This window comes from Cyprinus carpio, chromosome B4, assembly GCF_018340385.1.
Source record: "Cyprinus carpio isolate SPL01 chromosome B4, ASM1834038v1, whole genome shotgun sequence".
Classification (NCBI taxonomy): domain Eukaryota; kingdom Metazoa; phylum Chordata; class Actinopteri; order Cypriniformes; family Cyprinidae; genus Cyprinus; species Cyprinus carpio.
Window position 1 is genome coordinate 22,150,532 of NC_056600.1, and position 25,760 is coordinate 22,176,291.

A 25,760-nucleotide genomic window follows, 5' to 3' on the forward strand; every position below is an offset into this window, starting at 1 on the left:
AAAACATCTAATAAACATTTATAATTAATATTCGGCTAAAATGTTGTAAGAACATAGAATATCAAAAGAAAAATAATATTAAAATGAGATTGGTCTAACCTGTTAATTAATTAATTAATTTATTATAGCGATGACGTTCTACTATGTTGTCTGTTGACATTGTACGAAGTCATGTCACTGGAATTCGAGTGATCACATTTCCAATGTGAGCTAGGGAACTTACCAGTGACCAAATTCATGCACACGATCTACTGTTTCACAAACTCGGGAGCGAAGGAGCTGATTGAGATGCACCCATGGTAATACATGAAGATCCCTGGGCAGTATTACGTCATACTGTTTAGAAAATCAAAATGACTTGATAATTGAGACTGTTAAGGTTTTTTGGGGATTAAAAAAATAAGTGAATGTATTTTTTTTTTTTTATTGTAAGGTGGTTGTGTCCACACACTAAGACACATTTATATGCAAACACCATGCAAAAGTGCATTTTGCATCCCATGTTCCCTTTAAGGTTATATGTGGTTTCTTAGGTGTGTTGCTTGGCAGTTAGAATTTCTTGGTGTATGATGACTCTTTTGAAAAGTTCTAAAGTCTCTATGATATTCCAACAAACTGCTAGCAATATTTCTTGAAATGTACTTCAAATTATGTTTTGTCAGTTGTGTTGCTACTGTAGATCCTTTGGGGAGCAGACAGATTTATGCAGCTATAAACACCGAACATAAAGAGCAAGTCCAGTGCATGTCTACGTAGTTCAATTTAAAAACCTCAGTCTCTGATTTAGACATTGTGAGGTTTTACTGTTGCAGTCATGTCTGTGAGAGAATACAATCCTGTCAAAACAACAAACAGATAAAGACCAAATTGAGATTTGACAGCCTATGAATATCCTTTCCATTTTTCACAATACAGTTAGCTATGAATTGAACTGCACAAAAACTACACACTGTGTGCGCAACAGATTTAATACAGTAAAATGTTTTATTCAGAGCCACACAACAAACATTGAAATAAAAAAGTTTAAAATGTGAATTATGCACAGACAATACCCCCAAATTCCCATGAATTTAAAATATTACTCTGAGGGTTAATTATTATTATTTTTGTTGTTTTTGTTATTATTATCATTATTAATAATATTTTATATTTATACACACACACACAAATACATACATACATATATATATATATATATATATATATATATATATATATATATATATATATATATATATATATATATATAGATTGATTATATCCAATATGATAGGATGTTTGTCTGCCTACAGCCTGATATGCTTTTAATATATTACTCTGAGGTTTGTTATTATTTAATATATATTGTGATTATATCCATCCAGGATGTTTCTCTGCCTACAGCCCGAGATGCTGGGATAGGCTCCAGAATCATAGAGTACATAGGTTTATCCAGAATAAATGAATGGATGGATGGATAATAACATAAATCAAAAAATCTTAATCCATCATCTTCTAACATTTATTATTTGTAATTTTTTGTTTGATTTTGGGGTGAAATGTGCCTTGCATTGTTATAAGCATTTTTTGTTCCAGAGGATGTACCCAAATATCCCTGATAATGGAATATTAAGGAAAATAATTTATTATTTTAGAACACTTGTTGTTTGACTCAAAACATTGTGGTTGAGTAAGAGTCCAGTGTGAATAATGTCATGCTGTGATATGACACAAGCCCACTCCACTTAAGTCCACCCACATACTGTACAGCACAGCAATCACACAAAACACTTGAACAAGCTCTTCTGACTGCATGTACCAAAACACATACAAGCACATACAACATCTTAAAACACACAAACAAAGCTTATTTATACCACATGCCTAATAGTGACAAACCAGACCTCTAAAGTTGGGCTCCTGACAACATGCTGTTTACCCTGGACAGAGAACACACGTGTGTCATGTTACCCTTTCAAGCAGAGATTATCTATATATATATATATATATATATATATATATATATATATATATATATATATATATATATACACACACATGCAGTTCACAGCACACATGAAATATTGTCTCTCTCTCATACATACACACACACACACACACACACACACACACACACACACACACACACACACATATATATATATATATATATATATATATATATATATATATATATACATACATACATGTAATTCTGTGGGGGTTTAGGGTTTTAGTATTTACACGTTTAACTAGCTCAGTATAAAAGCAATACAATCGTCTATGCAACAGTATGCATCAATAGAATGTCTGTGTCCCCATTTAAATAGCTAAGTGAACGTGTATGTATGATATATGATTTTGTAAAAATCTGTTTATATTGATTGTAGTTACATTTATTTTGGATAAAAGTTTCTAAATATCAAATGTTATATTTTTTTTTTATGTTTATTTATTTTTTACTGGCTGGTTGGTTTATTTAATCACTGCTTGTGATAATTGATATGATATATGATCACTCGTTTCATGATACTGAAGATACTGATATTTTGAAGGGCTTTCAACAGTGTGAATTGCCCTGTCGAGATTGATCAGTCACATGGTATTTATAGAGTAGCTCAAAAAACAAACAAACAAAAAATCCAAGATGGCAGCATCATCCATCATCATGTATTTTGAGGGCTGTATTCACCAGCTGAGCAACTCTTCCCAGATGAATGGGAATGCTGGTGGATAGCCTTTCAAAGAATTATAGACCTTCCTGAAACCAAGTATTGTCAAGCCTTTTTGAACTCAGCATTGACAGAAAAAACATACCATGATTTCATGGTTTTCCAATTCATACCAAAGACGTTCCATAGAAGTAGTTTAGGCCATATAATGTAGATCACATGCAAATGTTTTTTCCTAAAGTCACGTCAATAAATACTGACCTCAGTCGTGCATCCTAAAGAGGTGAATTTCAACCATTCCATTGGAGATTTCCCATAAAGCTATCTTTAATCTGCTTTGCATCATTAAATGGAGGTTACATTAATGCTGCAGAGTCCAGGGAAAATAAGTCGATGTGGACGCTGCCATTTCAATCTTAATATAGATTACACAGCTCATCTGCCTTCCATAGGCACATGTAGGCGGCAGTAGTCGACAGGCTTGGCAGAGCCCGAGCACTCTGAATCATATTCATATCAAATGTCTTTATTTTATTTATTTTCTACAGTCTTCTCAAAATAAGTTTTGTCTCCACCACGATAACAAAGTCATGAAAATACATAAATGAGAGGACACTATTCATCACAGACAGCATACTTAAGCTGGCAAATTTATAGTGGAGTTTCCAGTTGAAGCAGATGGGGACTATTGGGAAACAAGATTTGAAGAGTTGTATTGTGCCACCTAGTGGATATAGTCAAAACTTCAGTAGACAAAGTACAAATGGAAGGACTGTGTGTAGATGAGCTGTCATGTTCATAAAATCAACACAACATGCAGTATATGCAAACCAGCATATACATAAAATCTGGTCCACTGTGCTACTTATTATCTGTAAACCATCTGAAGACAAGCTTGGCCCCAGCAAAATGCTCTTTGAATAGACCGTGTGTGGTCCCTGGGTTTACTATCTGATGCTGAAAAGGGGGCAAAAAAAATAAATTAAAATAAATTACAGACATTTCATGCAGCATTTCTGCACATCGTTCCTCCCATTACAAAAAAAAAAAAAAAAAAAGGAAGATTTCTTAAAATCTTGACATACAGGAATTAACATAATTTTAAACATTTTTACAGCATGGCAGTAAAATAAAGAGGAAGCACATAATTTCTTACAATGATCTCAGTTTTTACACATATTTAGTGTTGGCTGCATTCATCAAGCTCAAAAATTCAACCCTCTCATTTTAAGAAATTATGACCAAACAAATAATTTAATTTAATTTAATGAAAATAAACATTTATTAAAAACTACCAATCAATATTAAGTCACAAACTCGCTAACTCCTACTGAATGAATTAAATTTAATCTGTTATTTATACTGGTACATGAATTTTTTAAATGTGTCTACTTCATTTCTTGAGGTGTTCCTCAGGGTTTGGTTCTTGGTCCACTTCTCTTATTACCCAAGCAGAGGTGTAAAGTACTTGAGTAATTTTACTTGATTACTGTACTTAAGTATTATTTTGGGGGATTTGTACTTTACTCAAGTACAATTTAAACTGACTACTTGTACTTTTACTTGATTACATTTCTGAAGAAAAAACAGTACTTTTTACTTACAATTTAATTTCATCTTGAAAAGTACATTATATTTTTATTTTAAGTTGCGCCCCCCCCCCCCCAAAAAAAAGTTTATTCATTATTTGTTCTGTTTTGTTAGAGCCATTAGCTATGTAATATATTAGCTGAATGCACAAAATTGAGTGCGAATAAAATCAGTGATGAGAATTTAAATACAATTAACATTTTTGTGGGATTTTTTTTTTTTTTTTGTTAAATGTTACAAATCTCCCAAAAGTGTTTATATAAACACTGTATGCTAAATTAATTGTAATTCATGTTTAGTGATGTTCTTACCAGGTGGTGGATAAGTTGTATTTACAGTATGTCATTATATGAAACATTAAGTAGGAATTAGGACTGTCAGTGAATATTTTTTATTAATTAATTAGTCACAAATAATTATTTATCAATATTTGCTAAGAAAAAAACTCTAAATGCCCCAAATACACATTTAAAAGATTAATTGTCCTTTTAGACAGTGACGTTGAATAGACAACACAAATAAAGTGGCCTTTAAAAATGTTAATGTTGTATGTTTTAATTATATGACTCTCCTCATTAATTCAACACATTCTTGTATTCTGTCTGGAATATATTTCTAGCCTCTCCATCACATCTTGCTCTTCAAAGGGATAGTTCAGCCAAAAATGAAAATTCTGTCACCATTTACTGAACCTCTGTCATCCCAGATGTTTATGACTTTCTTTCTTCACATGAACACAAGCAAAGATTTTTAGTCCATATAATGCAAGGGGACAGGACCACTTCAGAAACCACACAAAGTGAACATGATGGTCAAGATTAAAATATTGGTATTTGTATTTTTCTTACATATGGCTATCATTTCTCTTAAGATGACAGTGATTCATTAACAGGGGTTGCATGAGTTACTGTCATATTCACTTTGTGTATAGTTTTTGTAGTGTCATTTTTGGATGTCCCATACACTTGCATTATATAAAGAGAAATGATTTTTTTTTTCTAAAACTCTTAGTTTGTGTACATCTGATAAATGAAAGTCATATAGGATGGCATGAGGGTGGAAAAGATGGAGTTTCCTTTTAACCCCTTTCCCTGTATTTTTTTTTTTTTTTTTTTGGTGTTCCGCTGTGTTTCATTTTAATTGTTGTTGTTGAACTAAATATACATGTTTGACCTGTACCATTGCATTTTTTTCGTTCTCTCCCTTTAACCATTCTTCTGTATGTCTGTCAGAAAAAAAAGTACTTCTACTTTTTTAATACTTGAGTACAACTTAAAGTTGTACTTTTTTACTTTTACTCAAGTATGTTTTGACCAGATACTTGTACTTTTAACTGAGTAAAATTTTCACTGAGTACTTGTACTTTCACTTGAGTAAAATTTTTGAGTACTTTTTACACCTCTGCACCCAAGTCTAAATTAGGTATGTTTACATGCACTAATTTTCCTCGGTCGGAATGAATCCAATCCAATTTCAGATTCTGAAAGTTCTGTTTATATGAACCCTAAACGTTGCAATCCAATTTTCAGTTTTCTTTTACATGTGCATTACACCTATTCCAAACAAAATTTAATGCATGCTTATTGCTTTATCACTGCATAAACAAACACATCCATATGATGTAACACGTATGTAAACATATGCATCATGGCACTGTGCATTTTTTCCCTGTTGATCTAATTATTTCAAGTGTATACATACCTCTCTTTTCAATCCATTGAAATTTCATTTGATGAATTTCAGAGTTGTTTACATGAAAGCATTCAAACTCTGAAGTTTTGATTTATTTACATTTAAATTTTAATTTATTTACACTCTGACTTCATTTTTGGGAGTTTCAGGCCTTTTTTACCCTATTGATGAAAAGTGCCAGGAGCTCAGTGGATGCTATGGGCTTTTGGTGGACATGTGGCTTCTATGTTGTCAGAGGGTTTATGTGCATGTATCCACTGGAGCAGTGTAAACTAACTAGAATACTCAGTGAAGCAGAATTTGACTTCATACAAGAGTCTCATAGGAAATATTACCTGTGTGATATTTAAATAGATATTTTTGACCCATTTATATTAAAATCTGAGATTGTTTGCAATTTACGTAAAAGAGGCACTTAAATGCAATCAAAACTGACCATATTATTTTATAAATGTCTATTTTGTCTTCGTCTATGGTCTGAAACTATTTAGCTAGTGATGTAGCAAAGGATTTGTTGCTGTATCATGACAATGTCATGTCTTCAATGCAAATATTGTGAGAAATTCTTCAATCATAGTTTGCAACACCTATTGTAGATTGTAGACTTAAAAGCACTCACCTTTGACTGCTTGTGTGGTACACATGAGCAGTGCTTCAAAGAGGTCCCCTCTGGCAGCTGGAACAGCTGTTCTCATCCTGAAGCGAGGGATTTCTCTTTCTGTGAAGATGAATGAGATGACAGCATGTGAGAACATTGTTCTCTTCAGACTCAGTGACCTGAGAGCAAGTGAATAAAACATGAACACATTACAGTACTATTGTGTGGGCCTGGGTTGCTTTGTTGTAAATTAATATTTGTGATAAAGGATTTGATATAAAATAGGATAACACTCACTAAGTGCATAAAACACAATGTGAATATTATCGCTAGAAAGGATTATTAATAACTGGCATCTACCAAATATAGGGCCTATGATTTTGTGGTGCTAAATCTTACAGAACATATTGGTTGCCAAACTCAAGAGGTACTATATTTGACATTTTCCTATACCCTTGAATCTGTTGATCATAAACTGCCAATAAGCTTCATTCTATGAAAGCAATAATACACATTTTCAGAAGCTGGGCACAAAAAGGTGACATTGTTCTCCTCACCCCTTACAACCATCAAATATCAAAAGAAAAGTTTTTTTTTTTTTTTTGATAAATTAAGTACTTTCAGCAGAACACAAATAACTCTGAAAGCTCTGGTGAGCCTTTCAGCAGCAATATTACAAATATGTTACTGCAGTAACATATGCTATTCAAGCATGTAACAAATGTTTGTTAACCAACCGTTAATAAAAAATATAGATATTTCGAAGTGATGATAAATTTTAGGTACAAATCCAAATATACTCTAACTTTGGGGATCCCACTGAAACCTTCAAAAATGTCACAGAGTTCCCACTTTCCCACTAGCATCTTTATTTTTCCTGTTTAAAACACTAAGGGCCAGATTTACTAACAGCTTTCGCCAGCACAAACCATCTTTTTGCATTAAAATAGTACTGTCAGTATTTACTAAAGACGTGCAGTGAAGAATCAGCGCTGAAAAGGCGTGGAGACAGTTATTTTTGCGCCTGACCTTATTGAATATGTATTTTTAGGAGTTTCCCTTTCAGATGCAAAATTTATGGGAGGAGAGTATTAAAATGAGTCACGCAACGCAATTTACTAATGTTTGCGCTCATCAAATTACTGGTATTTGCGCCATTATTTAACACCCAGAAAAGCATGTCTTAAAATATTATGCACCTGTTGTCACAAGTAGATCAACCGCACCTGCTTATTTTCGACTATGCTATTTTGCAGTGCATTTGGTATATTGTATTGGTCAATATGTAAATGAGATGTTGCATCTTTGTTCTTTAATTTGCGCTTTGTCAGTAAATCACCCGCAGAAATTTCCACGACCATCGGCGCTGTTTTGTAATTGAACTCTCGCGCTAATTTGACCTGTTAATATCCAGTGATATGCAGGATAAGCAGTAAAAAATTAATATTTAGGTGATAGGGGGTTTCTTCAAACCATAAAGATGGACCCAGGAAAGTATTTCAGATAAAGTAATAAATGAGGAAAAGGACTGGCCATAAATGAGAACATGAGGCATGTAGCTGCATGCAGGAGAAGAAGATCAGAAGTGTATCAATGAGTGACTGGGGTGTGCAAATGTGTCCTTGATGGATCAGGCCCACAGGCCTTCTGCATATGCTGTGCAGGATTACACTGATCCAACTTAATACTTAAGACCAAGGCATCATTCATAACTACAGCCACCATCTGGCACCGCTGCCTACCCGACCAGCCCATCAGATTAACTTTGAGGAAGATTCCAAGAGCGGATGTGTGCTGCACTCTCTAATACTTCAGATGGTTCAGCGTCAGTGTGTGCTGCTCGGGTGGCCTCGCAACACACCCATGACTAAATGCTTTAATTGTGGTAGTGGTCAGTGCACTTATCCGTCACACAATTGCACTGATCTGCACTGAAAGAAGTCATCGGCTAGCCTGTTGAATGGGTCAAAGCTCAGTGGGAATACTGTATTGTTAAGTCTTACACTGCAGAAAATAATTTCATTTTATAATATCAATGTCATGTTTACCAATAAAAATATACAATTTTTTTTTTTTTTCAAAATTGCATGAGATAAGACTTGTTTTCAGAATGTATATCTTATGTTTATTTTTGCTACTTCCTTGCTTCTGTTTTATTTTTTAATTATTATATTTTCTTTCTTTTTTTCTTGTAAAGATGGACATATATATCTCTAAATGTGAGCAAACACAAGTACTTTTTCAGGATTCACTGGTGGTGTCATTTTAAATTAAAACAAGTTCCTGGAAGTGTTCACCTGATAGAAATGCTCACAAATGCTCATATTCTTACACACACACACACAAACTGGTGAACATCAGCTAAAATCCTTTGTTCCAAATCAGTTCCCACTGTAGGTCATGTACTTGCCATCAGCTTATAGCTGTCTGTAGACGATTTTGAAAACACAGAATTATATGTCCAGCAGGGGAAGAAAAAAAAAGATACAAACATTTATTACTGCAATCAATTTCAAAGAGAACTTTAAACGATAATGATAATAATATAATTATGTTTTTCTTTTTAAATATTTCTCTGTCACAGATCCCAAAACAGGAGCCATAATCAAGACAACAGATTTTTCAGATCTTCTGAAAACCTCTGCAGAAACCTGTGCCTTTGATCAAACCCTGTGAATCAATCATTTTTGTATGGGACCAGCATATGATAACTGATAATGCATTTCTGACAGACACCTTTATGAACTGAACAGGTGACAAATAAAGGTGGTTTTTGAAGCCATGAAGTTTGTGTAGAACGTAAATTGTCTAAGAGGGAATCAATCCAACTCTGTGCAATGTTAGCCTGTTTTAGAGTGACGTTCATGTCTAAGTAGATTTTGGATTACTATGTTCAGTTGGTATATTTTTTTAAAGCTTTTTTCCTGATGTTTTCTAAAACATTATTTTCCAACAGAACAGACACCTATGAGCACAGAGAGATAAAATATTGCTAGGCAAAGAAAATGCCTTCTTTCTTAGACAGGGGAAAAGCCACAGTACCTCTCACCAACAACAGTGATGGTGTTTAGAATGGCATTTGCTGAAATTGTGTGTCACCCTTACATATGTATGCCCTATAATTTCATTTGCTGTATACTTGAGTGCTTATCTAATGTAATAATATAAGAAATAAATATTTATATTAATGCCGTCAAATGATTAATCGCATCCAAAATAAGTTTTTGTTTACAAAATATATGTGTGTGACTGTGTCCATTTATTATGTATATATATTATATTATATATATATATATATATATATATCTATATATATATATTATATTATATATATATATATATATATATTATATATAAATACACATATAGTATATTTTTCAATAATATTTACTTATATTTATAATCATATAATTTATACTATATTTAAAATATAAACATAACTTATTTTTCTTAAATATATATACATGCATGTGTATTTATATATACATAATAAATATATACAGCATACACACACATATTATGTAAACAAAAACTTTTATTTTGGATGCGATTAATCGCGATTAATCATTTGACAGCACTAATTTATATAAATAATAGTGAGTATATAATATGATTGATTTTGGAATATGTTCTTCAAAATATTACTTTTTTTTTTCCAAATGAAAAGAACATGTTTTGATATTTGGATCCAATTTGTATTTATTTATAAACATATTATCATTATTTATATATCATTATTCATTGTTTATTATTTTTTATCATTATTACCATGTTTCAAATCACCAGGTTTTATTAATTTACTTAATGTGTGCTTTTTCAAACAGTATGTTTAGGTTTCAAAATGCACATATAATAAAAGCATATTGTACTTTACTAGGAAATTTAAAATGTTCACTTCCTTCACATGAGTGAAGTCTAAGGCACTAGCAATGCAAGGCCTAATGCTGAAGTTACAGCCAAAAAAAAAAAAAAAAAGAAGAAAACATCAAATATCTTACTCAGTATATTAATCATAGACATAGAAAACTACACATTTTGTCATTAATTCAGTGTTGCTGAAAAAAAAAGTAATCTACAAACTAAATGATGTTTGGTTGTGTCAACTGTGTTGCTCATGTTAACTATGTGACCCTTACTGTCAGCTATTACCTTTTGTACTAATATATATATATATATATATATATATATATATATATATATATATATATATATATATATATATATATATAATATATAAAATAGTTTTTTTTTTTCAATGACTTAAATGCTGCTTCTGACATGCTTTAAAATGCGTTCTATATTCCCACACATAGGACCTTTCAAAATGGACTATACTGTAGAATTCTGATAAAATGTTTCTTTTCCTACCGACCATGATGAGAATACCATGCTTACATCTGCAAACAACACCAAATTCAGTCTTAAAATGATCTGTTTCTTGAAATACAACAAGCAGAATAAAAAGCACCCATTTACTGCATATCTGCATAGATGTCTCTGTAAGAGAATAGTACTGAGGCTTTGAAATACACTATGGATTATTTCTGAATGCTTAATTACTTGCAGTAGAGAACACTTGTGTCCCTTCAAGCTGATGTCCTGGATGTGGCTACTATGGATACAGTACGTCATCTGTTGCGAACTTGAGACTCTAACAGAAGTTTATCTAGGATGCTTGTTTTTCTCTCTCTTCATTTTCTGATGTGTACAGTATGTTGTGACACATATGTACAATATTTCCAATATTAAACCACCTTAATGAAAAAATGACTAAATCATGTTTTTTTTTTTTTTTTTGGACAGGCACAGTTTCACTGAAAGATTAAGATTCATCTCTTATATAGTATGATGTGGATCATTGACAGACAGTTCATTTTGGACTTTGGCTACAGTATCACATTAACACATTAGAGGGGAATATTGTTGGGAAAAAAGCCTCTGAATACATGTACGGGTATGAAATTGTACTGTATTTTATAAAGATGCAGGACCAAACTAATCTCATTTACAGTCATGTCTATATAAACAGTGACTTATTTGTTACTTTACACACACTTCTAAATCAAGTTTTGCTTATTTTTTTCTGTTAAGAAAAAAAAAAAATCTCACTGAGCTACAGTTAAAAATGTCATATTTGTTATTGTCGTAAAGAACACTGTCAAAAATGTCAAATTTTTCATCCTGTCACTGAATAGAGCTTAGAAGCAGAAACTGAAGCATTTTACCTAAAACCCAGAACAAAGCTATCAAACCAAATGAACATAGTATATACAGTATATGTTTATATGTTAGATTAAATTATTATTAATTATTATTGTTATTTTTCTTTATACTTAATAATAATGTTTAAGAGTTATTGTTGTTGTTACTATCCTATATATGACATGATTGATTTACAGATATTCATTTGATGCCAAATGATGCCATTTGATGACATTCTCAATATTCTGAGTAAGTTGAGTCAAATTCAATCAAGTAATGTGGATTTTTTTTTATCTGTATTTATATCATTTGGTTTTGTAAGTGAGGACCACAATTAATTGCTCTTTTAAGTATGTATAGCTCAGAAGGGTTGAAAACGGCTGCTGCTATTTAAATTTCCTCAAATAATTCGAGCTTCACAAAAGGACACATGTCCAACCACATTGTTTTGGGGTGCTGGTATATAGGGAAGATTATTTTTAATGTATGGAGCGAATTTTGTGCCAATATTCATCAAACAAATCCAGCGTATTGTAAATAAACAAAATCTGCTTTGCAAGTAAAAACTCAACTTTCAAACAAACGCAAAGTGATTTGCAAATGCAAAACTCTACTTGAGAGAAAATGTAGAGGTATGGACAAATATATGTAGTGTGCGTTACAACTGTGAGACTCATTTGTGAGGAAACTTGGCTTGATTTTTTCTCACAAATGCATGCAGGCAGATATTCCCACATGCGTTAAAGCAGATTTTCTCACAAATGCAATTGAGCAACTATCTTTTCCAAAAACAGCAGATGGTGCTGTCCGTCAATTTATGTTAGTCCCCTGAGACCTGAAACACCTGTTTACCTTTTCAAGGAATACAGCAGACCAAGATGAGTGGGGAACAGGTGAGTTTCTGTCTTACTATATAATTAACCATTTAGATGTTTTCACAAAGCGACCCTACTAGTGTCAGTGAAATTCACAAACAGGGCTGTAAAGTTGGTAACATGATTGATTAGTTCAAAAATCAGTCGTGACATGGCTAAACATTTAACTAGGCGGTCTTTCCCTATAAAAACTGATCCATTCTCCATACCTCGTATCCTCTGTAGGATCACGGGATATAGAATATATACATGTTGATAAAATTGTTCAATGTATAACAAAAATATTGTGTACCAAAAATGAAAGCTTAGACAATTTAATTTAGTATCAGATATAGCAATATCACCCAAGAGGTCATTAATTATTAATAAAAATTTTTGAAGCAAATCACATTATTTATTACAATATCTAAAACTTTTTAAATGTTTTTCACACTGTGCATTCATTTGTGTCTAAAATAATTATGTATTTTTTAGATAAGCAACATGATGAATATTTATCTTATGGTGTCACTCTTGTCCTGTGAATTTGGGAGAAAGATCAAGTTCACGCTGATATAATACTAAATTCAGCATTTTAATAAATAGTGGTTTACCAGTATTTCAGAAGGATAATGTAATGATTAGATACTAATCTTTGGGGTCGAAGACCGTGCCGGTGCATTTTGTCCTGTTTTGTTGATGACCACAAAAATAATTTAAATTACAGATACGAGAATGGCATCATTTGAAACTGCAAAGGGTCTGCGTTTATTTGTGCATAGTCAACAAAACAATGTACTTTTGTAAAATAAAGAAAACAAACAGGGCGCACTCTCTGCCGTCTCAGTCTCTGGGAACTTTCTTGAATTAAAAAAACCTGAATCTCAGTGAATATGTGCCTCACATACATGGTACATCTATGTGTAGAAAGCCTAAAATGTCTAATTTTAAAACCAATTCAAATTGAAAACAAGTATACTCTGATTATATAATCCGTATAAAAGTAAGGAGAGGTAAAGATTCTCCTGTTTCACCTCATTATCGCTAGCGCTCTGTTCACATGTTAATGATCTGAGGTCAGCCAGGTAAGCATGTAGATGCCCCCGAAAATGCCATCAAAACGTCAAGCTTCATATAGAATTTAGCCTACTTTCTTTTTTTCTGCCCGGTGGATGTTGGTGCGCTACACGGGTGAAGACACACTCTGGACAGCGAGGATATCTTCTCATATTGGTCTGAAATGGTAAACAGATGTTTCGGATCTCAGGAGACTAGCGTAAATTGACCAACAGCGCCATCATCTGTTTTTTTTTGGAAAATAAACATGCTCAATTGCATTTCTGAGAAAATCCAACTTGACGCATGTGAGAAAATCTGCCTGCATGCATTTCTGAGAAAATCAAACCAAGATTCCTCATAAAAATGCAAATGAGTCTCACAGTTGTAACACACTATAAAGATATTTGTCCATACCTCTACATTTTCTCTCAAATAGAATTTTGTATTTGCAAATCACTTTGCGTTTGTTTGAAAGTCAAGTATTTCTTTGCAAAGCAAATTGTGTTTATTTGCAAAATGCTGGATTTGTTTGATGAATATTGTCACAAAATTCGCTCCATAGTAATGCCTTTATCCTAGAGTGGAAGTAGAGAGAGACAGGTGAAGTACTTGACCGCAAATCAAAGACAGGTTTGGAGCAACATGTGGGTGAGTAAATGATTTTAATTTGTATTTTAATCATTTAAAAATATTTAGTTATTTTACTCATTTTAATTTTTGGTTGAACTATCCCTTTAACATTAGGACCCAGAAAATAAATATCAAAAGACATAACAATCAAATAACAAAACAAAAGAATTACATAACAAAAGAATTGAACTAGAAAAATCAGAATGTATGTTGATCTCAGGGAACATAAAACAATGATTGCTGAAGAGCCACACATGTAGGGCTGTTTCGTTAATCTGTGGGGTATAAAATTCAAATTAAGATCAGATCAATCAAGCTTTAACTACACTCTTGACTAGAGGAACCCAAACACTGACTGTACCATTTAGCCTATGCTAATGTTTGATCATTCTAGCAGGTAAATGCCATCAAGGATTATGAGGATGAGAGAGTTTTTCATATGCTGCTTTACATGTAAACATTGGTTACAGTACCTGCAACCTGAAACTCACTCACACATCCTGTGTTTGATTTCTTACAGAGTGTCATAGAGTGGGGGTAATCAGACCCCACATAAAATCATGTAGTTGAGTCAGGGTTTAACCTGGCAAAAGCACATCAATGGTGAAAAAAAAAATGTAATTGGAAAAGGGGCCGCCACTGATATGCCAGAGAGGAGAAAATATTACAATGTGTGCTGGAATCTCATGTTATGGTTTGGTCCTGCAGAAATGCCAGATTGGTCCTTACAACACTAAGTGCCACCTCTTGTTTTTAGCTGACCTCCACCAACAACTGGTGCCAGAAGCAGAAGGGAAACCAGTGGGAGGAAACATAGCATTCCACCATTTGCATTAAATCACAAACTAGTGTGCAGTCAAGAATGGTTTCACCTTTCCTTCCCTACTTACCTTTCCTTTACCCCACGTTTTTTTTTTTTTTTTTTTTTTTTTTTTTTTTTTTTTTTGCCTGGAGGTATGATATGGACAAAAATGTGGCCATTTTTCCCCCACTGGCAGTATATTCTTAATCAGCTCTTGGGGTTCATTTGAATTTTCCTTCATTTTTTAAAAGTGTTCCCTTTTTAAAAGTTTTTTCCCTGTAGCAAAAAAAAAAAAAAAAAAAAAAAAAAAAAAAAAAAAATCCAGTTTAATGTCCTTGGGGTCAGATTAAGCCCACGTTGAAAATGAATGGAAGTATATAGTGATTATTATTATAATTATTATTATTTTTCATTTGTCAAAAAAAGTAATAAACCCAGTAAAAATCTAGAATGTTTTACATTTTTGTAAAGGCCTGGATCTAGAGCACAAGCGCAAATTGGAACGAACATTCTATCTCATGCACACACACACAAACACACACATTTGTGTGACTGCAATAGAGAGCATTTTTATAGAAATTGGCATATAAAATCAGCAAATCTGGCATAAATATGAAAATTTCCACTCATCAATGAAGGACTGGTACAAGAGCACAAATGCAACATGGAACAAGCATGTTCACTCACTCACTCACTAACTCACACACACACACGCCGGAGTGTCATAGGTTTCCAGGGCATGCTTTAGATTTTGGCAAATAAAATGCCCAAGACACAAATGCACAACAATGTGAAGGGGTAGACATAACATACACCACACACAGAGAGAGAGAGAGAGGGAGAGAGGGAGAGAGGGACATTTCTGCAAATTCATGTAACATAATTTGAATAAGCAGACAATTCAAAAGACATCAACAACAACAAATTCTAACATTTGACAAAAATATAGATTTTTAATATATATTTTAGAATATCTAAATATATATTCACAAAATATATATCATAAAGTTGCGAGGAGAAGTTGAAACATGAAGAAAAATTTACTTGAAACTGAACTGAATGGACCTCTGCTGGATATATTTGGTCATTGCACTTTCTTTAACTGTAATTCCTAAAGTTTTTCCTCTAACCTGCAGATGACAGTATTCTATCCCTAAAACTTGGGCTAATATCCAGAAACCTGTTATATTTAATTTAGGTAATCATTTAAGTGATTTTTTTCATAAAAATATACATTTTTCATAAGCCAATTTATGGCGTAGTTGAGTAATTGTGCAATAAATAGGTAAAAAACTACCAAATATCCACAAAAACACAGCATAAATGTATAGTTGAGAAGTAAGAGAAATATAGTTGAGAAGTATAGTTGAGAAGCTTTAGAAAGAAATATTTTAATTATATGATTCAACATCAAATTTATTACACAAACTATGGAACATAAAAGAAGTAACTTTGAGAAACATCTTAGTATTTTTTTTCTTACAATGAAAGTCATTTACCAAAACAGCTTTGTTACCAACAGTCTTTTGTTCCACGAAAGAAAGGTTTGAAACGACATGAGGGGTGCGTAAATGACAGAATTTATTTTGAATATATAAACTATCCTTTTAATGTTATTATTATTATTATTATTATTATGAAATGATACTCCAAATAAGAAACTAAATCTGCCAGCAGGTGGCGGTAAATGAGTCATTCGATTCAAAAGGCTGATTCATTCAGGAATTCAGTAAATGGCTCTCTTTATGAATGGGCCTTTGAATCATTGGTTCAAATGATTCGTTCAAAACGTGGATTCATTAGGAAACTAAACTGTGTTGCTCAGAGATGCACAACAATTCTGCTATGGCTTTAAAGGTAATATATTCTTTGCAAAATTGAGCAGAAACACAAAATATTGTGTTTAAAATATAATGCAATATCAACTTATTTACTGAACTGTAGTATAAAATCACATTTGCACTCCTGGTATTCGGACACTCGTCTAATATTGCTCTGGCTGCTCGTGTGATAGGCTTTTGCTTATCGTATGATGTAAGTACAGTATGAGACAAAAACTCATAAAGGGGCATTTTTGCACCAATATCTTGGGCATAATGTCGTTGCTAGGAAACGCTTGTTTGTTTACTGTGTTGAGAAGTGCTGCGTTTGGTCTCGTACTCTATCGCATACGTTGTCAGTGTCGTGTGCTTGCTTAGACCTTTGTTGTGATAAACAGTAAAGTGTGTTCAATCGCTAGCAAAAGACAGTATACAGAAATACCCTTTGAGAGAAGCAGTTAAATCAGCGGAAGTTAAAAGCAGATTGTAAGTGTATTTATTTTTTGTCTCCTTAGTGTATAGCGCAGTTGTCGTTGCTAGGAAACGATTGTTTGTTTACTGTGTTGAGACGTGCTGCGTTTGGTCTCGTACTCTATCGCATACGTTGTCAGAGTCGTGCGCTTGCTTAGACCTTTGTTGTGATAAACAGTAAAGTGTGTTCAGCTGAATTCAATTTCCGTTTTGTCTGACGGGTATACAAAAAAGGTTAGTAAACCGCGGCAGTGGTCGCGGCAGCCCTCCTGTTAAGCCCTCCTCGTGTGAAGACCGAAGAGTGTAAAGACCATCGACTCTACCGTGCGACTCCACCGGGCAGGGACACCTGCAAGGGATATAAGTATTGTTTTGATTACTCCTTTTTCCTTCTACTTGTTTCACTTCTGTTTCAGTTTGTATAACTAATTCTTACTATGTGTTTCCAGATCCCTACTATCACTACCACTCGCAAACCACGCATCACACAATGTAGGCAGCGCAATCCTAACAACCTGCACACTCTGCCTATGTCTGCTAATACACTATCTTTTTCTATTGGTCTCTGGAATTGCCAGTCTGCTGTAAACAAAGCCGATTTCATTACTTCTTTTATAAGTCATTCAAAGTTAAATCTCATGGCCCTGACAGAGACCTGGATCAAACCAGAGGACACTGCTACACCTGCAGCCCTCTCCAATAATTTCTCATTTTCCCACTCCCCTTGTTTGATTGGAAGAGGTGGAGGTACTGGTCTGCTCATCTCTAATGATTGGAAATTTAATCATTTACCATCTTTAGGTATCAACAGTTCCTTTGAATCTCATTCCGTTACTGTTACCTACCCTCTTAAAATACATTTTGTAGTTGTCTATCGACCCCCAGGACCACTAGGTAACTTTTTGGATGAATTAGATGTGCTGCTCTCAACCTTTCCTGAGGATGGTACTCCCCTAGTTATGCTTGGAGGATTTCAACATCCACCTAGATAAACCTCTATCTGCTGACTTCCACACTCTGCTTGCCTCTTTTGATCTCAACCGAGTGTCAACTACTGCTACTCACAAATCAGGCAACCAACTGGACCTTATTTACACACGACACTGCTCCACTGATCATGTACTGGTTACTCCACTGCATACGTCAGATCACTTCCTCCTCACTCTTAACCTCAACATGGTTCCTGACACATCATTTACCCCTCCACATGTCATCTTTCGACGTAACCTACGCTCACTCTCACCCTCCCGGCTATCTGCAATGGTTTCATCTTCGCTTCCTTCCCCTAAACTGTTAGCATCTTTTGACGCTAACAGTGCTACTTATACTTTCTGCTCCACTCTTACATCTTGTTTAGACACCGTTTGCCCCTTGTCTTCCAGGCCAGCCCGTACCACCCCTTCAGCCCCTTGGTTATCTGATGTTCTACGCGAACACCGTTCTAAGCTTAGAGCTGGTGAAAGGTTGTGGCGCAAATCCAAATATACTACTGACCTTAATGTGTATCAGTCACTCCTCTCTTCCTTTTCTGCTAATGTCTCCACTGCTAAAAAGACAAACAAAATTAACAATTCGTCTAACTCTCGCATGCTTTTTAAAACATTTTCCTCTCTCCTCCTCCTCCCCCTCCTGCTTCATCTCTAATAGCTGACGACTTTGCCACGTTTTTCATTAATAAAATTTAAAACATCAGTGCACAATTTTCCACACCACAATCCATCAAGCACATCTCACAAACAAATTTACACTCATTCACATCCTTCTCTTCACTCTCTGAGGCAGAAGTCTCCAAACTCATCCTTTCTAATCATCCTACTACTTGTCCACTTGATCCTATTCCATCTCATCTCCTTCAAGCCATTTCTCCTGCAGTTGTACCTGCACTCACTCACATCAACACATCCCTTCATACAGGTGTTTTCCCCTCACCATTTAGACAGGCTCGTATAACTCCACTCCTTAAGAAACCCACCCTCAACCCACCTATTTTAGAGAACTACAGACCGGTTTTCCCTTCTTCCTTTCATTGCAAAAACACTTGAACGAGCTGTTTTCAACCAAGTCTCTACCTTTCTCACACAGAACAACCTCCTTGACAGCAACCAATCTGGCTTCAGAAGTGGACATTCAACTGAGACTGCCTTGCTCTCAGTAGTTGAAGCCCTAAGACTGGCAAGAGCGGAATCCAAATCTTCAATACTTATCTTGCTTGATCTATCTGCTGCTTTTGACATTGTTAACCACCAGATCCTCCTGTCAACCCTACTGACAAAGGGCATCTCAGGAACCGCACTCCTGTGTTATGAGTCTTAACTATCAGATATGTCCTTCAAAGTAATCTTGGAGAGGTGACGTGTCCAAGTCGCAACATCTAACTACTGGGGTGCCTCGGGGCTCAGTTCTTGGACCACTTCTCTTCTCTGTCTACATGGCATCATTAGGTTCTGTCATTCAGAAACATGCCTTTTCATACCATTGCTATGCTGATGACACTCAACTCTACCTCTCATTCCATCCTGATGATCCATCGGTAGCTGCTCGCATCTCAGCTTGTCTAACAGACATTTCTCGCTGGATGAAGGACCATCACCTTCAACTCAACCTTGCCAAGACAGAACTGCTTGTGGTTCCAGCAAACCCATCGTTTTCATCACAATTTCACCATCAAGTTAGGCACATCTACCATAACTCCTTCAAAAACAGCCAGAAACCTTGGAGTTATGATTGATGATCAGCTAACTTTCTCAGACCACATTGCTAAAACTGTCCGTTTCTGCAGTTTTGCTTTATTCAACATTAAGAAGATCAGGCCCTTTCTTTCCGAACATGCTGCACAACTCCTTGTTCGAGCTCTTGTTCTGTCCAGGCTAGACTATTGCAATGCTCTCTTGGCAGGTCTTCCAGCCAGTTCTATCAACCCTTTACAATTAATCCAGAACGCGGCAGCAAGATTAATTTTTAATGAGCCGAAAAGAATACACGTCACACCTCTATTTATCAATTTGCACTGGCTACCAATAGCTGCTCGCATAAAATTCAAGGCATTGATGTTTGCATACAAAACCACCACTGGCTCTGCACCCCTTTACCTAAATTCATTACTTCAGACTTATGTGCCCTCTAGAAGCTTGGGTTCTGCAAGTGAACATCGCTTGATTCTGCCATCCCAAAGAAGCACTAAGTCACTTTTACGGACTTTTAAATTAAATGTTCCCTCCTGGTGGAATGACCTGCCCAACTCAATCCGAGCACCTGAGTCCTTAGCCATCTTCAAGAATCGGCTTAAAACACATCTCTTCCATCTTTATTTGACCCTCTAACTTTTGCACTCACTATTCTAATTCTATTTAAAAAAAAAAATGTAATTACCTTTCTAATCTTTTTGTATTCTATCTATTTTCTTTTCATTTATTATACAATTATAAAAAAAGACCTCTAACACTAGCTTGCTCTATTCTTTTTCTATTCTATCTGTTTTCTTTTTATTTATTATATTATTTAAAAGCCCTTGCTACGTATACTGTGTAATGCTGTACATAGTCATGATAACACATGATCTATATCATTGCTCTTTTGTTGTTTTTGATTGCTTCCATTGTCCTCATTTGTAAGTCACTTTGGATAAAAGCGTCTGCTAAATGACTAAATGTAAATGTAAATGTAATAATTTTAGGGCATAACTGCATTTATGGAGTTGTTGCCCTGCATCAAATTTGACAACTGTCAACTGTATGAAATACAAGATGATGTACAGGTCTGAGGGCAGGGCCAGTGTTATTTTTCATAACTAATTAATTAAGTTAAGCGTTAAACTGACAGCCCTAATTTACTGTTTTATAGATACACTTAACTGGTTCAATGAAAGACCTTTCTTAAGTAAACCTGTAGCACCAACATTTTAAAGATGATTCACTTTCTATTTGTGAGTTTTTTTTCTTTGATATTGAACCAGTCAATTCATGAGGCCAGTGAGGACATATGGATATGAACCACAGTTCCAGGAAATCCTTTTGGATTTTCTTTTTAGGTTGTTTCCCAAAGGACAGAAAATTGATTATGCTATATATTATGCCCTTCTATAGTAATTTAAAATGCTCGGAATGTCACATGTTGCTGGAGTGATCCCATGTTTCACACACTGTGTAGAAAAAGCCTCCAATGTGAAACGCAGATCTGCCATAGACCTGTCTATGAAACCCTTGTGTTGGAGTATAACAACAGGGTCACAATGCTCCAGAGAAGGATTTAACCCACTGACCAGACCCAAAGATGCAGATGAACTGGATCTGTATGCCAGATGCTGCTCTCCAGCTGGGAAAACAGGTCCTTCCTTGGGGAAAGTCAGAAGTCTCAGTAACAAAGGAAACCATGGTCTGGCTGGCAGTGATTCGCGGGTCAATGTATAAACAACCCGCACCTGACCGTGTGTGTGCACTTTGGATGGGTTAAATGCAGAGCACGAATTCTGAGTATGGGTCACCATACTTGGCTGTATGTCACGTCACTCACTTTTTTTTAATTATTATTGTACATTGTTATTCTGCACTTGTGCTATGTATGTTTATAAAGCTATATAATTAAAATCATATATTCTGTTGTATTACATCAGGTTCAGTGGGAATAAATTACATCTTGTGTGTTTGTGTATTACCTGTCTTTGGATGATGAGTTGAGTAAATTGTTTTATTTGTGTGTGTGTTTGTGTTCTACAGCAAAGACCTATAAAGACCACTTCTGTCTGAGAATGTTTGAAAATTTAGTTGAATTTCCTCAAAACATCAGTATGATGATTGAGAATGTCTAAAGTGCCCCAAAATCTTTTGAGCTCATGCTCTGTTGTGACAGAAGCTTGTCATGAACTACAAGTTGTAGTGATTGTATTTTCTAAATGGCAAACTAAACTGCAGTTCCAGATGTACTGTGAGACAACGAAAACCTGTGTTTTCCACAACAGAGAAGGGACACTATCCATAATAGTGAATTCCAGTAATTTTGTATATTTTTACAGTTTAATATATATATATATATATATATATATATATATATATATATATATATATATATATATATATATATTACAAATAGGTTTTCATTTGAACCCAAAAAAAGAAGAGATCAGTTCACACACAAATTAACAATAAGAAAAGAAAAAGGTTAAAAAAAAATAAAAATCAAACCAAAGCATCAAACTAACAAGAACCAAATTGACCTAACAAAATGAACAAAGCAACAACTATTTCACACAAGACATTTTTTTTTTACATGTATTTTTTTAAATCTGAAAATTCTGAAATTTTAACAAGGGTGTGTAGACTTTTCATCCACCTTACATTTAACACTGTAAGAGCTGGGTGTACTTGAATGTACAAGCCACTTATAGATATTTTAGCTGTATAAAAATGTTACACTGTTTGATATTACAAACTGATATTTATCATTATTTTAATTTATTATTGTAATCATAAAACACTGTTTTGTAGCATGAATAGTATTACCCTTTACTATGCTTTTTTCTTGTAGATTTTATATTGCAGATGTTGATAGCACACATGTATTTAATCTTTTTTTTCTCTGTCCCAGATGAATTTAGTCATGGTGAGATCAGATTTCTGTGGAACATGCTATCTGTTGTAGGACACCTTGTGCATACAAAACTTATTGGATTATTACAATTAACAGCAAAAAGAATGTTGGGAGATTATATTTGGTGAATAATCTCAAAAGTATTTTGCACAATACTGCATATACAATGTAAAATAAATAAATAAAATAAAGAAGCACTCACCTGAGAAAAACAATACGGTCAGCTTGTAAGTACACAAAATTTCAAAAAGGACAGGATCCTCCTAAATCACCATAGAAACAGATTCCAGCAGTCACCTGAAACAACAGATGAAATGAATGACCCTACACATATTTTTATGCATTGACTTTCATGCAAACCTTTTTCTTGGAAGCTAAATGTTTGTAGACTCTTTGGGTGATTTCCATGTGGACTTTGTTTGCTCTTCATTCAAAAAGCTGGACATAATATGGAAATAATCAGTGTTCAGTAAAAATACGTACATCACAATGGCAGCCTTGGCCAGGCTGTAGTGAAATGATATATTCTTTTTGTGTTCCACAGGGGGAAATAGCCACACAATTTCATATAAAATGTGAACAAAACATAACAGGTAAATTATGCCTTTAAACCTAAAAAAATAATACTTTAAAGCAAATGATGTGCATAAACTTGATTGTGTCATTAAACTTATATAGATGATAAATACATTTTATAAAGAGAATAAGTCTTTGTGTAAACTATACAGTACTTATATTGTTCATTTTGTCATGTAACGTTTACTAGAAGCTTTTATCCAAATGTTCCAAAAAAAAAAAAAATAGAATATCATGTCTGAGTGTGACTGGTTCTACTCACACTGCTCAAGGCAGGATTCAATCAGCAACAAGCGGGGCTACATTTCCCAAACAACAACATAACTTCTTCTTTACCAACACATCAAACAGGAGACTTTTCAGACACACACTCCACTTCACCTCAGTGACAGGTGTTAGTCAAACGGGTGCGGAAATTGTATAGGTGATGTGATGAGGGAGCTTCAGTAGAACGACAGTGAACTGCAGTCAGATGAGATTTTGTCAGGTTTTGTCCTGTCAGCCATTATACTGTGCTTGTAATGCATGCTCTTCAATTGCACACACAAATGCAGCGGCGTGCACTGTAGACTGTATCATTTCATGTTAAAGTGTGAATGAAACTACGAACATGCATGTCAGATCAACAGCTCTTAAAGTAATAGCAGTCAAATAACCTAATAACCGAGCTGCTGTGATGTCTGTTAATCAAAGAACAAAAGAAAAAAGATTAAATAACTTTTGTAGCTTTAAGGATTCATCTATGTTTAATTTAGAATTTAGTGTTTGAAACTTTATTCTATTTCTGTATATTTCCTACTTGCTGAAGGGCACGGGTAAATGTGACATTCATTTTAATGGGATTATGTTAAGATTGATTTTTCACTTAAATAAGAAGCTGTTATTTTTTAATAAATTTTAAAATTGATAGCTCTCAATTATACTGTAATGTTGAATGGCTATAATCCAGGGGTGGTGAACGTCGGTCCTGGAGAGCCGCAGCCCTGCAGAGTTTTGCTTCAACCCTAATCAAACACACCTGAACAAGCTAATCAAGGTCTGAAGTGTTATTAGAAAGCTACAGACAGGTGAGTTTTAATTAGGGTTGGAGCTGAACTCTGCAGGGCTGTGGCTCTCCAGGTACGGAGTTTGCCACCCCTGCCATAATCAATTGATAATATTAGGAAAAAAAGAACAATTTCCTAGAGAAATCAGTAGTATTGATATCACTGATACTCGCCTTCTGTCATATAAAACAATGCCATTGAGCAAATAATTAAAATATACTGTCTTTATGTTGTTTCCATATTACTTTGAAGATTGAATGTGAAATCATTGCAATATAAAAGTATATTTAAAAACTTTAAAGTTAAGTGGGATTAATTGTGATTAATCACGATTAAGTTTAGAAAATTATATGATTAGTTAATTTTTTTAACCGATTGACAGCACTAATATTTTATCTTATTTAAATATTAGCCCATGTTTAATGTATTAGTTCATTTTTTAAACGTGTTTGCATATTTAATTTTGTAACCTTTTTTTATTATTAAAATGAAATGGGGTGGACACATGGGAAGGGCTTGATACGAGTTGGTATAAAAATTTGACTGATAGTGGGATTGGTTGTTTACCAGCAAAGTCAGAGTGTGTGTGTGCTATTCTTATAGTCCTGCTAATGTGAGGCAGCTGTGAAATGGTAATGAGTACGGATAAGTCTGGGCAAAGGATTATGTGGAAATGGAGTCCTGAGTGAACAGCAAGGTACAGAATGGAGTGCCCTCTAGAAGAGCTCATGGGTACTTAGTTTTTTTTTAGTTTCTGATAGTTTTTGTTTCTTTTCATTTCATTTTTGTATGTTTCATGACCCTGTCAAGGCACCTTTTAAGAGCTTATATTTAGTTGTGGGTATCTAAAGACTGATGGAGAACTATGTGTTTTTACTGAGCACTTATTATTTCCATATTTGAATGAAGAGCAAATAAATGTCCAAATGGAAATAAAACTCTGTGTTGATTATTTTGCATCTGAGAAAAGGTTTTGCATGAAATGTCTGCATATTTATGCAGGATTCACTCTCAAAGTAGCAGTGATTTTCATAGTGATAACAAATCAATAGACAGGACAAAATATGTCAAAATGTACATTAAGGCTAGAGCACCCTCACTAATTTCAGAGGCACCCTCACTGATTATTTCTGAAAACCTGGTTGGTACGCTTTTATTGCAAAACTATATACAAAACAACAAAATA

General features: G+C 34.3%; 1 protein-coding gene and 1 long non-coding RNA gene across 2 annotated transcripts in view; one reads left to right on the forward strand and one right to left on the reverse strand.

Annotated features, from left to right (window-relative positions):
* The window catches only part of LOC109073315 (potassium voltage-gated channel subfamily A member 1-like), a 36,180-nt gene extending 26,397 nt beyond the window's left edge, over window positions 1-9,783 (forward strand). The window contains exon 2 of the mRNA XM_042722392.1: window positions 9,116-9,783. The gene's annotated coding sequence lies outside the window, so the exon portion shown is untranslated. The remainder of the gene's footprint in view (window positions 1-9,115) is intronic.
* Window positions 2,858-24,467, reverse strand: LOC122137055. Its single transcript, XR_006154559.1, has 4 exons — window positions 23,791-24,467; window positions 23,155-23,249; window positions 6,553-6,651; window positions 2,858-3,608 (listed from the first exon to the last, which is right to left on the reverse strand). It is a non-coding gene; the product is annotated as an uncharacterized LOC122137055 (long non-coding RNA).
* Window positions 24,468-25,760: the final 1,293 nt, after the last annotated feature.